At 37.2% G+C, this 16,922-nt stretch overlaps 1 protein-coding gene across 43 annotated transcripts in view; it reads left to right on the top strand.

Moving 5' to 3' along the window:
- LOC134483395 (uncharacterized) overlaps nt 1-16,922 on the top strand; it is a 235,289-nt gene that overhangs the window by 27,261 nt on the left and 191,106 nt on the right. For 3 of the 43 annotated variants that reach the window (XM_087600911.1, XM_087600824.1, XM_087600846.1), the window contains exon 4: nt 15,044-15,162. The exons of 38 other annotated variants lie outside the window; for them this stretch is intronic. The gene's annotated coding sequence lies outside the window, so the exon portion shown is untranslated. The remainder of the gene's footprint in view (nt 1-15,043; nt 15,163-16,922) is intronic. 2 more of the 43 variants (XM_087600814.1, XM_087600804.1) reach the window with 1 other exon arrangement.

Genomic DNA, 16,922 nt, shown 5'->3' with positions numbered 1-16,922 from the left:
ACTTGCTGAAATCACAGCTATATATACTGCAGTATAAATTGTGTGTGAAAAAGATACAAAACTAGATGAGCAGGCAAGGATTTCATCTGGAAGAAATGGAAGGAAATGTGAATATGATTTAACCACACTAAGGAATTCACACACACATACACACACACACACACACACACACACACACACACAAACAAACAAACAAAATGCAGAAATACATGCATGATGTTTTGCTGATGCCATATTTTTATTATATCCATAATAATAAAATATAGATAAATAGGTATATATGTAGGTAAGTAGGTAGATAGACAGACAGATCTATGTTGAATTGGAATATATCAGCATTATTCAGTCAATTATTGAAGTTCAATATCTCAAAGTGCCACTCCACATTTGTTCCTTATCCTTTTTCATTTTCCTGTCCTATATACAGTAGCATTTGTGTGCATGTGACTTTTTATTATTCATGCCTTCGGGAATAGATTCATGTGCATGTTCAGACAGATCATCTTGCTAATAAGTATATGCACAAAGCCACGGCCTTGCTACTTAACCTATTGTAAGCAACTAATACCTCTGATTTCAGAGCATAGTGTTCAAAGAAATCATTTAAATTGCATTCATATGCATGTATTCATAAAGGGTTTACTGTTTGTTAACACAGTAACCATAAGAGGTCTCTTATTGTTACTTATCTCCATTTTCCTTGCTCTACTCAGGTCTTCAATAGTTATCATACTTGTTCACTCCATTTTCAAGCCACCATACGATGCATAACGATTTATTCTATCCCTCCTATGGAGACCTATCTATTATTCCTAGTCCCTCACTCTAAACACAATTTCTATGATTCTATAGATTGCACATTGGTAATCATTGACTTAACAGCTAATGTCCACACATAAACAAATAGATTAATTTTTTGTTTGGTTGGTCTGAGCTAATTCATTCTGTATGATGTGTCCTAGTTCCATTCATTTACCTGTGAATTTCATTATTTCATTTCTTTTGGGGAATGAAATTTTTGAATAAAAACAGTAGATAGAAGGTGCCATGCTATAACCTGTAATTCCACACTGAGAGAGATGAACTTGAAGTACCTGTCTGAGGACACTTTGGATTACACTACTTAGAAGGAACCCTAGGCTGCAGTTTGGGAGTATGTATCAAAAATCACCCAAAAAATTGAGGTTGAATGATGTAATAAATGAACAAATAACAACTTCATCTGAGACATAAGTAGAGTAAAATATTTTGCAGTAACTTAATATTACATGCTTGAACAAAAGGACAATACAAATCAACTCAAATGGTATTTATTGTTTTAAAACCATTGAGACATAGACATGTTGTTCAATCTAGGATGAATGCCCAGTATGTGGCAGTTCCAGGGTTGAAACTTCACTGTTTCAGTGAAAAAATATTATAACTCACCAGTGACTGGACAGTGTATGTTAAATGAACTCCATTTAAAACCGAGTTCCATCTAGGAAAGCATCAGAGCAGAAGTAGAGGTTTGACTTGGACAAGTTTTCTTTGGACCAAGAGAAATGTATCCTCTGAAGACTAACTTAATTAACTGTTAATACATGAAGATGAATGAATATGTAATCTGTCAGTGTTTGAAATACTAATTTTTGAAAAGTGCCTTTTTCAAACAACATATTCTAATCCTTCCTTATTTTGCCCTCCCTGATTTTTTTGTATTTTCAAAACAACCTAATTCGTCATGTTCTCATTCCACCCCTTAGAAAATATAAAAAGAAAAAAATATCCTGACTGACACAGAAAAAAAAACCCAATGAATCAGAAAGGATAAAACACAAGAAGCACATAGACACACAGAGATACATGCTTACAGAGAAAAGCCCAAGAAAATATGAATTTGGGAGTAATAATATATGAGAAATTACGAGCATGGTTAGAAATATAATATATTATGAATCCAAATTACCATTTATTTATGTAAGGTAGAAAAAAAAAAAAAAAAAAAAGAATGAAGCACCTGACTCCGTGTGGATTCTACGCCCAGGAAACTGTACTGGAATAAAGCAGTTTTTGATATCAGAAAATTTGTCAACTGGAGAGATCTTCTTAGTGAGGTAGATCATATTCAGTTCCAGCTATTAGTGGTTGGATGCCAAATATTTTTTTTAATCTTTTTTCCCTTTTTTTCTTTATTAACTTGAGTATTTCTTATTTACATTTCGATTGTTATTCCCTTTCCTGGTTTCCCCCCCAACAATCACACTCACTGGGGGTTCAGTCTTAGCAGGACCAAGGGCTTCCCCTTCCACTGGTGTTCTTACTAAGATATTCATTGCTACCTATGAGGTTGGAACCCAGGGTCAGTCCATGTATAGTCTTTGGGTAGTGGCTTAGTCCCTGGGAGCTCTGGTTGGTTGGCATTGTTGTTCATATGGGGTCTCGAGCCCCTTCAAGCTCTTCCAGTCCTTTCTCTGATTCCTTCAACTGTGGTCCCGTTCTCATTTCAGTGGTTTGCTGCTGGTATTCACCTATGTATTTCTGTGTCTCTCAGGAGAGATCTACATCCGGTTCCTGTCAGCCTGCACTTCTTTGCTTCATCCATCTTGTCTAATTGGGTGGCTGTATATGTATGGGCCAGATGTGGGGCAGGCTCTGAATGGTTGTTCCTCCTGCCTTTGTTTTAATCTTTGCCTCCCTATTCCCTGCCGAGGGTATTCTTTTTCCCCTTTTAAAGAAGGAGTGAACCATTCACATTTTGATCATCTGTCTTGAGTTTCATGTGTTCTGTGCATCTAGGGTAATTCGAGCATTTGGGCTAATAGCCACTTATCAATGAGTGCATACCATGTGTGTTTTTCTGTGATTGGGTTACCTCACACAGGATGATATTATTCAGTTCGTGCTCCACTATGTTCATAGCAGCCTTATTTATAATAGCCAGAAGCTGGAAAGAACCCAGATGCCTTTCAAATGAGGAATGGATACAGAAAATGTGGTACATCTACAAAATGGAATATTACTCAGCTATCAAAATAATTTTGACCTGCAAACCTGTGCAGAACCTAGGCATGGCTTCCTGATTTATATGAGTCAATATGTGTATCAGTCCTGTTGTATCTGGACATTTTTAACTTGCTTGCATTCCTCCCAGCACCACTGTGTTTTACAATATTTCTTCCATGCCTTCTACAAAACTTTCCTGAGCTATGAAGGAAAAGATTAGATGGCAATGACTCATTTATGATAGTATGATCCAAGGTCATTTGCTCTGCATATTGTGGAGATATGGTTCTCTATAACTGGCTCCATCTATTGTATATGCTAGCTTTTGTGTTAATAGGAGAGCAGTATATTGATATATGGGCATAAAAGAATGTTATTAGGAATCATTTTGTACCTACATTTCTATAGCAGACAATAATACCTGCTTTAAGCCTTAAACTCCAGTGTTTTGTCATGAGAACAACGGTAGAAATGTGTTCTGTCTCATTGTGTATGTCTCAAATCCAGTCAGATAGTATTGCTTACTCCCTTAATGGTGCCACTATTGCAGCAGTGTATCCTGTAGGCAGATGACTGTGGTAGGTCAAGTAGTATAGAGGTGGGTTGGTGTTTAAGTTTTCCCTCCGTAACCATGCCAAACACATTTCAGAACCAGCAACACTATTCAACCGGTAAAGGTTTTAGTTAGGCACCTGTTTTTCTTCTATATGTTCAAAAAATGTAGGTGTTGTCTTCAACAGTAGAGCTATCATGAGTTGTATGGAGCAGTCAGTAGCTTAGGCAATAGTTTGAAGTGATTGGAGTATTACAATGAGGAGACATAGTCCAAAAAAATATAGTAGATATAGCCAATACATGAGGTTGGAGATTTCATTTGGTGGGAAGAGATGTCTAATTTGGTCATTCTCTCCCATTATTTTTTATTTCCTTTAGTCTTTTTATTTATGTTATATATTAAGAACTGATCTGACTCAAAGTTTTAGCTGTCCCCCTTAGTATTTCACACTATCATCTTCATTCCCCAATCTCCATTTAATTGCTGCATGCCAATGTCATTCCAAATTATCACCATAATTATTTATATTATTTCTCAATTGTCACAAAATCCTTCCCTCCATCCTAATTCTTGTATGCTGTTGTCAAGTCGTAAAACATCCAAATATAAACTATACAGACTGTTTTTGTCTTTAAGGTTCTGGATAACTCACAATGAGGTTTGTTTTTGTGGTTGTTCCATCCATTTAACTATGAGATCCATTACTTCATTTTTAATAGCCTAGTAATATTTCATTTTGTAATATACCATATTTTTTATCAATTTCTCCACTATGGAAAGGTAGGCTATTTCCTATTTATAACTAATATGACTATAGCCGCAATGAATAGGAACTAGTAAGTATGTCTATAATATGATATGGAATCCCATCAATTTATAATCAACAATGGTACACATGGAACTTGAGGTAAATCATTCCCAGGAAACCAAACTGATTTCCAATGTGGCAGTAAAAGTGTGTTTTTTTCACCAGCAGTGGGTGAGATTTCTTATTACTCATCATCCTAGTTAGCATGTGTGCTCTTCACAATCCCGATTAATGAAACATAAAATTTCAACATGATTACAATGTGCATATTTGTGATTACTAAGGATGCTGAACTTTTCCTTAAATGAAAACAGCATTTGAATGATTAATTATTGGTATAGCACAAAATTTGTCTTTGTATACCAAAAGGATAATTGAGTAAAAGGCATGGACATTGGGATACAGAAGACAATGGAAAGATTAGTATTCAGAGATAAATCATAGCAAATAGAGTACACTAAACCATTGAAACATACTTTAAATGAGTATATTAATCTATTTCAACACACACACACACACACACACAAACACACACAAACACGCACACAATTTTGTGGTTTCATCAGTATAAAAAAGCCATCCAGATATGAATATAAATATGTCAATAAATTTAAGAAACATTTAGTTCATGGGTAGGGATATGAAAATATGAAGCAGCCATTTAATAGGGAAAAGAAAATAAAAATATGATAATAGTTAAATCAGCATACTACAAATGAAATTGTCATTAAAAATGTATTCTCATGGAAGAAAGTCCCTTCGGTACTCATAGATCTTAGACAAATATTACATTTGCCCTTAAAAATCTCAAGTCAAGGTATGACTGAAAGAATTTTTACATCTGTGCTCACAAAGCCATCTAGCTTTAAACAAAAGAAGAGGATGGAAAATTCTATAAAAGTTTGGATTTTTTTTCTTTGTTTTGTTTTTTGTTGTTGTTTTTTTGTTTTTTACATTCCAAGTTATATTCCCTTCCTTGTCCACACACGCCCCTGAGAGTTCCACATCCCATATTTCCTCCCTACCCTGCCTCCACTTTTCAAGAGGATGTCCCAACCCTACCCAACCCACCAGAACTCTAAACTTCCTGGGGCCTCTAGTCTCAGGAGGATTAGGTGCACCTTCTCTGACTGAACCCAGACACAGGAGTCCCCCGCTCTATATGTGTTGGAGGCCTCATTTCAGCCGGTATATGCAGCCTGGGTAGTGATCCAGTGTTTGTGAGATCACAAGGGTCCAGGTTATCTAAGACCGCTTGTCCTCCTACAGGGTTGCTCTCCTCCTTAGCTTCCACCTGCTTTTCCTTCATTCAATCAGAGAGGTCATGGTTCATTGGTTGGGTGCACATATCAGTATCTGACTCTTTCAGCTGCTTGTTGGGTCTAATGGATGGCAGGCATGATTGGTCCATTTTTGTAAATGCCCCAATGCCTCAGTAATTTTGTATGGTCTTCGGGCCTCCCCTTGAGCTGGATCCAACCTTGGGCCTGTCAGAACACAGTGGTACCCAAGGATACAATATAACTTTTTTTTTAAGGATTTAAAGGATGATCTCAAAGTTGAAACCTATGCTTTAATTTCTACTAGGGGCATCTAATGTACACTCTTCTTCAGAGACGTAGAAAGAATGACAAAGTACCCTGTTTTCTGCCACATCACATTATACACAAGTCATCACATTTGTTAAAGATCAATGAAAATCCTCTGAGGCTGCCTGAAAGAAATAATGGAAGAAGAGAAATCCTTTGCCATAATTAGGTACATAGTAAAAATTTAAAAGTTTAATTAATTAATTGACCATTATTATGTGTGCAATATTTATTTTTCATTTTGTATGGTGTACTCTTGCAAATATTCTTCATATCAGTTACACTACCTTTTATAGAACTAAAAGGACTTTATTAGGTGAAGTCTTGAAGATGTGAAAGTGGCAACACACAGCCAACAAGGATGGGGCAGTATTTCTGGCAAGAGTAATTGAAGATAAGTCCTTTAATGATAACCATTAACACTTTTAGATTGTCCCAGCACTCGTACTAGTTTTCATTAGCACTCACTAATTAGCTCTTTTTCATTGTGTTGTGGGTCTTTCTGAAAAGAAAACAGTTGTCCTATTTCCTACTGAATGCAGAAAGTGCTGAGAAGTCAACATGAAGGCGGCCCATTCCTCTTGAAGTTTCTTTTGTTTTGCATGTAGGATATAGCTTTTCCTCTTTAAACATACAACTCTTTAATTGCTCCTCATGGGTTTATTGCTTATTAACGTCTTCAATATGTATCTCAGCACAAAAATTTTTCTATTTATTTTCCTTGTTGATGTTGAACTTTTCCTATGTAAATGTCTTATTTTTACTCATTCATTATTGGATATTTTATTTATTTGGATTACAAACGTTAACTCATTTCTAAGTTTCCCCTCTGCAAAACCCTGTCCCATTACATGTAACACTGCTTCTATGAGGGTGTTCTCCCATTGAGTCACCCACTTCTACCTCTCTGTCTTGGCATTCCCCTACACTGGGGCATCTAGCCTTCACAGGACCAAGTGTCTCTCCTCCCATTGATGCTAGATAAAGCCACCCTCTACTCAAAATGTGGCTGGAGCCATGAGTCCCTCAGTGCATAACTTTGGTCGGTGGTATAGTCCCTGGGAGCCCCGGGGGGGAGGGCTCGGTTTGGTTGAGATTTTTGTTCTTCCTAGGAGGTTGCAAGCTTCTTCACCTCCTTCAATACTTTCCCTATTCCTCAATTGGAATCCCATTGCTCATTCAATTGTTAGGCGGAGGCATATGCCTCTGTATTTGTCAGTCTCTGGCAGAACCTCTCAGGAGACATCTCTGTCAGGTTCCTGTCAACAAGCACTTCTTGAAATCAGCAATAGTGTCTGGGTTTGATATCTGTATATGCAATGGATCACCAGCAGGGTCAGATACTGCATGGCCTTTCCTTCAGGCTTTGCTCCACACTTTGTCCATGTATTTCCTGTAGACAGTAGCATATTTGGTTTAAAATTTGAAGATGAGTGAGTGAACCCATCCCCCAACTGAGCCTTGCCTAACCTCTGGATATAGACTCTGCAGTTTCTTCCTCCCTTTGTTGGACAGTTTAGCTAATCTCGCCCCCTTTGAGTCCTGGAAACCTCTTTCTTTTCCGGCATCTGGGACTTTCTGGTGGCTACCTACAGATCCCCATCCTCCATTGCTCTATACATCTGTTCAATTTCCTGACATTCTGCAAATCATCCTGGTCTCCTCGTATACCTGATCCTGTCCCAATTTTTTCTTTCCTCTCCTCTTTTCCTCCCAGTAGCTGGTAAGATAATTATGTTTTATAGGATAAACATAACTCGGTTTCTAAGGTGTCTTTTTCATTGCATATATACTTATAAAATATATGGGCTTAAAGCAAAATTTTGAAATCTTGACCTTGAGTGTTAGCAGTATTAAATTTCTGTTGTTCTACATTCAGGATTTTCTATTATTTGTTTTAAAAATATTTTCTCATTCATTAAATACCATGTAGAGTGTATCCTCTTTCCTCTTCATCAAGTCCTTTCCCATATGTTTACTGTCATCCAACTACACTTCTCCAAAATAACCTTCAAAAAGAGGCGAGTTTCCTTGAGATATATCAACTAAACATGGCCTAGCATGTTACAATAGAACTAGGAACAAATCTTTTCATCAAGACTGAGTGATTCAAACACCAGTGATTTAATTCCTTTGGATGAACTAATTCAGCCTTTCCTTCCTTCATACTGAATTTTTTGTGGCCATATTAGGTACTAGATATCCTGAACAATAGACATTCCCTAATTCCAGGGGAATATTTCTCAGCCATGGCCCTGATTCAATCACTTGTATGCCGTTCACTTTCCTTGCAATCAAGCAAAAAACAATTCCTGCTATTGGAATTTTTATTTGGGCATTATGTTAATTTCATATGCCTTGAACAAAAATATGTTTGCCATTTTTATTGTTATCAGAATACATTTCTCAGTACATCCTCACCAGCATATTTGAAACAATAAGGTTCACTGACCTCTGTGCTTTATATTTGTACTCTCTATCTCTTGATCACCTCTGTGGACTGTCATAATATCTATTAATCAGCCTTGTTTCCTCAGAGTAATTTTCTGCTTTATATCAGAGGGGCACCTGGAAACCAGGAAGAGAAAAGTGGTAACCTGGAGTATTGATTCACAGTGCCTATTTTGGGCTGATTTTTTAGTAATATCTTCTCAGCTGATCTAATTACTCTAGTGACTAACAGCTTCAGAATCTACTGTTTCTTCAGGCTCATCTTGTCTAGAATCTTTCTCCCTGTCTCTCCTTTATTTCTGTCTCTCTCATCTTCTTTCTCTGTATCTCTCTATGTCTATTTATATCTCTAATTTCTTTTTCCCTGCATTAAATATAAATGCAGAGATAAAGAGGAATGCATTGTAGTTCTTACTCAGTCTCTTAGCCTGAATCCTCCAGAATTCCCTTTCCACATGAGATAAACTTTGTTTCCTGGATGTACTAGAGAAATTTTCAATTCACATATTTCAATACTGAAGCCACTAATTTCAATCCCTTGCTTTGTTGGCAGTGAATGCTGGCCATTTTGCTCTTAATAATGAATCAGTTGTAATACAGAAAAGTCCAAAATCAAAGAGGTAATGTCTCTGGGAAGTGATGCTTTGGGGGTCAGCATGAAACTTTGTTCAAGAAATGATGAGGTAGTAAGTATTTAGGTAGTAACATTTTATGAAGGCATGGAGACTTCATGTAAAGCCACTGAGGCTTGTCACTGGGGAGGTGCGGGGGTGGTATGGATAGATTTCCTGAAGACATGCAAGAAGAGGTTATTGTCAAATGTTAAAACCCAGTTGCTACAATGTACCCCCGTATTTGGGGGATGCAAGAATAATAGGATAACCAGAACAATCAGCAGCCACCATGGTGAGGAAATAGCCATATCTATCTACATTAAAATACTAGCTGTAAGGTTCTGTAGTAGTCCGAGATAGAAAACTTTACCGATTGCCTTAAAAGATATCACAAAATAGTAAGTGAATCACAAATATTAATAGATTGAAGTATAAACGATGGTGATGTTTCATTTTATTGCTTCATATTTTTGCTTGATTCTTCTCTTTTGAAGAAAAGGAAGTACTTCGAACAAAAGAACAACAATGGCTCGTGTTCTAAGATAAAGAATTTATAAATAGGACCTTGAGAGAAAGCAAAGGGAATTGTAAACTGGACAAAACTGCAACCCATAGATTGGGAAAAGTTCTTCAGCAACTGGACATCTAATACAAGGTTAATATTGAAAATATACATTAACCAAGACATTAGACTCAATAATCCTATTTAAAATAATAATTATTCATTTAATATAATAATAATTTGAAATAATCCTACTTAAAAATGAGGTAGAGAGCTAAACAAAGGGTACTTAACTTGGGTATCTCAAGTGGTTTAGAAGCTCCTACATAAATGTTCAACATCCTTAGTCATCAGGGAAATGGTAATCAAAATGATGCTGAGATTCCACCTTATACCAATCATAATGACTGAGATCAATAACTCAGGTGACAGCAAATGCAAGCAAGGATGCGGAGAATGAGAAAAACTCATCCATTGCTGGTGTGACTGTAAGATGTTAAAACGACATTGGAAATCAATCTGGCAATTACTTAGAAAATTGGACACAGTTCAAAATGAGGTTCCAATGATAACACTCCAGAGCTAATACCCAATAGATGCGCCAATATATAATAAAGACTAACGCTCTACTATGCTCCTAGCAGCTTTATTTATAATAACAGAAGCTGGAAAGAACCCAGATGTTGCTCAACAGAGGAACGGATACAGAAACTGTGTTATATTTGCACAATGGCGTACTGCTAAGATATTAAAAACAATAACTTCATGAAATTCATAAGCAAATGAATGGAAAATGTTATCTGGAGTATGGTAACCTACTCACAAAAGAACAAAAATGATATGCACTCACTGGTAAGTGGATATTTACCCAAGTTGCAGAATATCCAAGATACAGTTAATATACCATATGAAACTCAAGAAGAAGGAAGACAAAAATTTGGATGCTTCAGCCCTTCTTAGAAGGGGGGACCCAATACTCATGGTAGGGAGTACAATGATAATAAGGGAGCAGGGAATGAGGGAAAGGCCATGCAGATACTGCCCAGCCTGTGGATCCATCCCATATGCATCCACGGAACCCAGTCACTACTGCTGTGGCCAAGAGAAGCTTGTGGACAGGAGCCTGATATGAAAGTCTCCTGAGAGGTTCTGCCAGAGCCTTGCCTATACAAATTAATATTCTTGTGGCTAACCATCCGACTAAGCAAGGACCCCACTGAAGGCATTAGAGAAAGGACTGAAGGAGCTGATAGGGTTTGAAACCACATAGGAAGAACAACAACCAACCAGACAACCCAGAGTTTCCACAGACTGAACCACCAACTTGGGGACCCATGATTTTAGCTGCCCATGTAGCAGAGGATAGAATTATCTTGCAATGACAGCAAGGATTCCTTGGTCCTCTGAGGGAACTTTTCCCAAGTGTAGTGGAATGCCAGGGTTTTGAGGTGTGAGAGGGCTGGGGGGAGGGTGAGCATCCTCATAGAAGCATTGGGATGGGCGATGGAAGAGAAGGGAACCAGGAAAGTGAATAATATTTGAAACATAAATACATAAACTATCCAATAAAAAGACAAAGAATGTAAGTAATGTGTAAATAGAAAAGAATTAAAAAATAGCTCTCATGGTTTATTTGCTCACATCTGTAATCATATCCTTCAGGAGATATAAGCAAACTGATCACTACAATTGTTTGGCCAGCCTAGGCTACAGATTGAGACTCTTTCTCAAAGTTCCAGAAATAAAGAAAGGATGATCAAAAGAAGAAAGTTTGTAAAGGCGAGGAGGGAGAAGAGAGGACTTCAATATTCCGATACAATGAAGAGCTCAAGAGACATGAGCTAAAAGATTATCCCATGTACACTAGAATTCTCTGCTATGAAAAAACGGGGACATGGAAAACTGAGCATAATTAGAGTTCTCCCAAGAAAAACAAAAACAATAGGTACACATTTTTTTATTCCTTGATAGTGATCCATGTATCATTTGGGACAATTTTATGATCTATTAATTCAATATTGCAACAATTCTTCTAACTGCCCATGTTAAGTAACCATTGAATTCGTCTCTTAGTCCCCTTCATTATACAGCTATTGTAAGTAGGACATAGAAATTTTTTATAAGTTTCAAAAATAATATTTCCAATTCTCTAACTGAAATCAAATGCAGAAATTACAAAGCCATGATATCTATCCACAGAATATCATAGAAAAGATTACTGCATACATCTTATACAGGTTTTTATTCTTAAATAATATTGAGATGGTTATTTTCTTTTTCAACCGGATGAGATTTAGAATCACCTGAGAGACAAGCTTCCATCATTACTGAGCAGGATTATCTTACTTAATTTAGGAAGCAGAACCTCTCTTGTGGTCAGCACAAAGTTGTGGATCCTTAGCACTGGTCTTTTCACTAACAGTTGGCTTCATGTGTCCAAAGCAATAATTCTAAAACCCAAAGCTCACAGAAGGATGCTTTTAATAATATCAACAATCTCTTCTTACTTTTATAATAGAAATTGTAAATTGTTTAAAAACACAGGTTATTTCTTTGAGTTTTCAGCATCTGAATTCCACCTTGACACAGGATCTTGATAGCTGAAAAAAAATTTTACATGCATTTTCTTGTTTTCTAACCTTATGTAATTTTTAACTTTTGTCACTATTGTATAACATTTGTAATGTATACTAATCCATGATAAAACTGCCTTAATCTTAATCTGCTCTGAGGTACATGAAGTAGGAAGGATTGCATTCAAAGCCAGTGTATTCTACACAGGAAACTCCACATCTGGAAAGTGCTATTGATATAAATTATGCCTTTAAAAATATTAATCAGCTTTGTCTTATTAAGTACTCCCTCCCAGGCATCCTCTGACAACTTTGACAAATACAACACTGCTGCATTGTAGTTTTACTGACTTTTTCCTCCAACTAATCAGTATTAGATAGGTATCTTTAAACTACAGGATGATAGGCAATAGACATATGTTTTCAAGAAGATTTAAACTTCTCCAGCTTTCGCAGAACCTTCAGAGGGAGTGACCTGCAGTAGTACAGTCTGTTTATGGGTGGTCATCCCCTCCTCTCAGCATGGCATGAATTGATATGTTACCATATGTATCTGCTCATTGTCACATTGAATCAAATTTAGCCACACAGGTATAGTTTCTGAAAGTTCTGTCATGGGTATGAAGCAAGTTATTTCCATATATAGTCAGAGACAACTTTTTTATTTTTGAATATTTTTCTTTCCACGATTTTATAATGCACAGTACATGCTTTTCAAATATAAATCAGAGTTTGGTGTGTTTTTAAAGCCAAGGATATATTTTGTGGATTGTGGTATGGTTTGGTTGGAGGACTTGCCTCAGCAAGCCCATACAGATTAATTCCTTCCTCAGAGGGAACAGACATAGGACAGGTCTACTCTAGGATAGAATTTATTTGGGCATAAGAAGGGGAGGTAGGTAGAAGTAGAAGGAGAGAGAGAGAGACAGAGAGAGACAGAGACAGAGACAGAGACACAGAGACAGAGAGATACAGAGACAGACACAGAGAGAGACAGACACAGAGATACACACAGAGAAAAAGAGACAGAAAGAGAGAAACAGAGAGAGAGGAAGAGAGGCAGAAAGAGAAAGAGAGACAGAGAGATGAGGCCAGCCAACCACATGTGGAGAATGGAGAGAGGTAGAAGGGAGTCAGAGAAAGTGAAGAGAGGCCAAAAGTCCAATTTATTGCAAGCCAAGCCTACCTGGCTGTTGCTAATATCTGTTTGGTGGAGCCTAAAAGAAAGCACGTTAAGGTGCTAAAATTCCTCCATTTTTGTCTAATAAAAAATAGGAGAAACTAGAGAGACGTGATGGTGTATCAGCAATAGATTCAATGTGACCTTTAGCTGCTTCTTGCTGACTTTGGAGTGATGTGTCTCTAGGAAACCTAAGAAAATGGGGATAAAGATGTTGGTTAAGTCTTAGGAGATTTCTAAGTTTCCTTGCTGTTTGGGGTCTGTCCATTTGTAGTTTGGAAGGTGAAGGCCCAGAAAAGTGCTTGTTTCTATGAGAATAGGATGGAGCTTCTGTGGGTTGATCTCCTGGAGCTGTCCTGGATATAGAGTCGTCAAAATGCTGGATTCGTCAAAATGCTGAAACACGTGCCCTCGTGTATGCCACCAGTCCCAACCACACACAAACATAGAAACACACACACTTAACATGAATGCACACACACGCGCGCGCGCGCGCGCACACACCCACACACACACACACACACACACACACACACACACACACACACACACACACGAGGTAGAAAATAAAGTTAAGTAAGTTTGGGGAAAAATAAGTTTTTATAAGTGTATATTTGAAACCCTTAAGTCTTGGTGGTTGAGATGAGAGTTCCAAATCCAGGGAACAGGAGAGGAATAGGGAACAGGTAGAAACTTGGCTATTGATTGGCAGATGGAGCCTGTTTGGTCCATGAGAGGTAGATCTGAGTGTGTTTCCCGGAGCGTATGAATTTACAAAAGAGATGCTTGTTAATACCATGAACAGTGTTTAAACTGAGCTTAGGGAAGACAAAAGTCTTTTGGGAAGCAGAAGGAGAAAGAAGGGCTTCTCTCTAGGAGAATGAATAGGTATAAATTTAGTATAATGAAAAGCATTTAGGTGTGCATTAAAAAGTCAATCAAAATTTGATGTTCTTGTGAATTTGATTGTTGATCACATGAATTTAGTGTATGAAACACTTCAAGTCTGTAGATAGAAGACCGCCAATGGAAACTTAAATTTGTAACTTTGATAGATGATAGTTTAAATATAGCATGAGATATTGTTTAAGTATATATTTAGAAGACAATCAAAGGAAACAGAATTTGAGCTTGTGATTATTAAAGTTGGGTCATATAGTGCAATGTTTTACTATGGTTAGGCTAATTTATCAAAACTCCCTTGAAAAGAATTAGAATTTTAAACTGTTATAGTCCTAATACAACAATGACATAGTAAGGGGAAGAAATATGAAATATTTAGTAACTGAAAACTGAGGTTAGGTAAGGAATTAGCAGAAGATTTCATCTGTGTAAGTTCATCTGAACTTGTACATCCTTTACCATGAAGTCTATGAGCAAGGCAATCCTTTGTATTTTAATAACAGATCTGATATTCTTAATTAGTGAATAGACTAATGACCAAATATATTTGTGGATTACCTTGGGGTAAGGGACTAGTTGTCTGTTTTCGGCTGTCACACTTTCATTAGTTTAGTTTCAATGTAATCAGAAAACTGGGAAGAATAAATTATAATCTAGATGTAATATACTAATTAAAATGACATAGGTTAGTCTATAGATCATTACCTAAACAGTTTTTCCAGGTCCCTGTGTTCTCCATCACAACTCATGCAAAGGTAGTCTGCCCATCAGGCCTATAGATGAGAGGCTCTCCTGTAGAGAAGGAATTTTGGAGCAATGACTCACCTTGTCCTAGGCAATATGAGACATTTAATTCTCTGGGTGTCCTCTGTTTGTCTACAGATTAGGGTGAGCCCTGGCAACAGGCAAGAAAATGACCTCATCTCTCATAGTGGCCATTGTACCGCAATCCAGGTAGAGACACTTGTCGTTCTGACATCATCTTGGAGATCTTGTGCCAGGTATCTGTGAGGATTTGGAGGTCTCTATCTGTCATAGTAAACTTAAACATTTCATGTTATAATAAGAAGATTTCTGACACGATCGAGAGGATCTGTTAAATATATATGAATTAGACAATCTATGTCTGTTTTTAATTATTGGTTCTGACTAGTATGAAGGAAGCACAGAGATTATGACTTAATGGCAGTAATAACAGCATCAAAACATTGGCTAAACACATATTTAAGGCAGTAATCATAGAATCATCAGAGAAGAATATACAGACAGACAGACAGAGGCTGAGAGACAGATAGAGAGAACGAGAGAAACAGAGAGAAATATACCTAAATGATTCAAAATAAAGTGACTGGGAAACCTGGGAATTTACCAAGAGTGCACAAAGAGCCCTACTTGAGAGACACGATACAGGATGCCTAAAGGTCTTGGATTGTAGAGATCAAGGTATTCAACAACATATAATAGGATTAAGAATCCCTTGCACTTGCAGAGTTCTAATGTATCAGTGGGCCCACAAACAGTGTTATCTCCAAACTCTGCTATCAGATGTCTCTTTGGTGAAGAACTGCAGCTTCAATGGCACTCTGGGCCTACTGTTTTACCAGGGTCCACGTGTCTATTTGGCCTTGAAGTTCTCTGTTACCTTCGAAAATGCCACTAACAAAACTGCATTTGTCTTATTTATTACAACTGAGCCAATATCCAGAGACCTGGAGAGAGTCTTTGCCAACATCATTCAGGTAACTGAATCTGCAGAGCTGAAGGGAAAAATGATAAATTTCAGATGCTCGAAGGGAACCTGATGTTGGAAAAAGACTCCTTAACCATCAAATTCACCATATCCATTATCCATGTTGCTAAAATAAATGTAGTGATTGAAAGCATAATAATGAATCTAGGTATCCATGGTGGCACCTGACTTTCCTTCTAGCATTTAAGAAGCCGAAGCTGTTGATCTCAGATTTCAAAGCATGTCTGTTCTAAAATGTGAGGTACAAGTCCAGAAAATTCTAATGAGTAATACTCTGTTTTAAAAATAAACAAATAAAAGTAAATAAAAAATTATATCATAGCAATGCTTTTTAAAACACGAGGGAAATAAACTTCATTACTGAAAGATAAACCAATTAATTTATTAAACAACAATATATTGTACATGGTAAGGTTTTCACTTACATGAACACATAGGAAAGTTTAAAAATCCACCTAATCAAGTAAAACCTGAATAGTGCAGAATTTTTTAAGGGAGAATCTTTTATTCCTTAGTCATTTCTCATCATAGTACTTCAAGTATAGAGAGCTTTTGTATGTTCCCTAGTTTCGGTTATGTTTTTCCTAAGCACTCTTTCTTTCCTTTAGAGATCTAAAGATGACTATCAATCTCCAGTATGTATCCCCGTTGCCCTGGAAATACATTAATTTTACTCCTAATTGATTTCTAAAGAGCTTGTGAAGATCCCCCTCTTCCATACTAGCAATAGGAAAGCCTAAAGCTCGTCACTTCCTGCTTATGTCGATAGCTTTAGAAAAGATTTTGAATCCCTGGAGCCTGGAAACATGCACACATGTGTGACTGCATGGTTGTGCTGGCTCACAGGAACTGACTGGGGGTTGGGACTGTGATTAATAAAGTCATTGCAGCAGGTTCAGTTCTGAGAAAAGCAGTCAAAGGTGCCTGTTACATCCACCCTAGGAGTGATCAGCAAGGCAGGGCAGCAACCACGGTCAGCTCCCACTTTGATCCTGTGTTTTTTAGGTAGAC

The sequence above is a fragment of the Rattus norvegicus genome, chromosome 1, assembly GCF_021556685.1.
Source record: "Rattus norvegicus strain SHRSP/BbbUtx chromosome 1, alternate assembly SHRSP_T2T, whole genome shotgun sequence".
Taxonomy (NCBI): Eukaryota; Metazoa; Chordata; class Mammalia; order Rodentia; family Muridae; genus Rattus; species Rattus norvegicus.
Note: the sequence above shows the minus strand (reverse complement) of the source record. Positions and strands in the feature narration are given on the sequence as shown.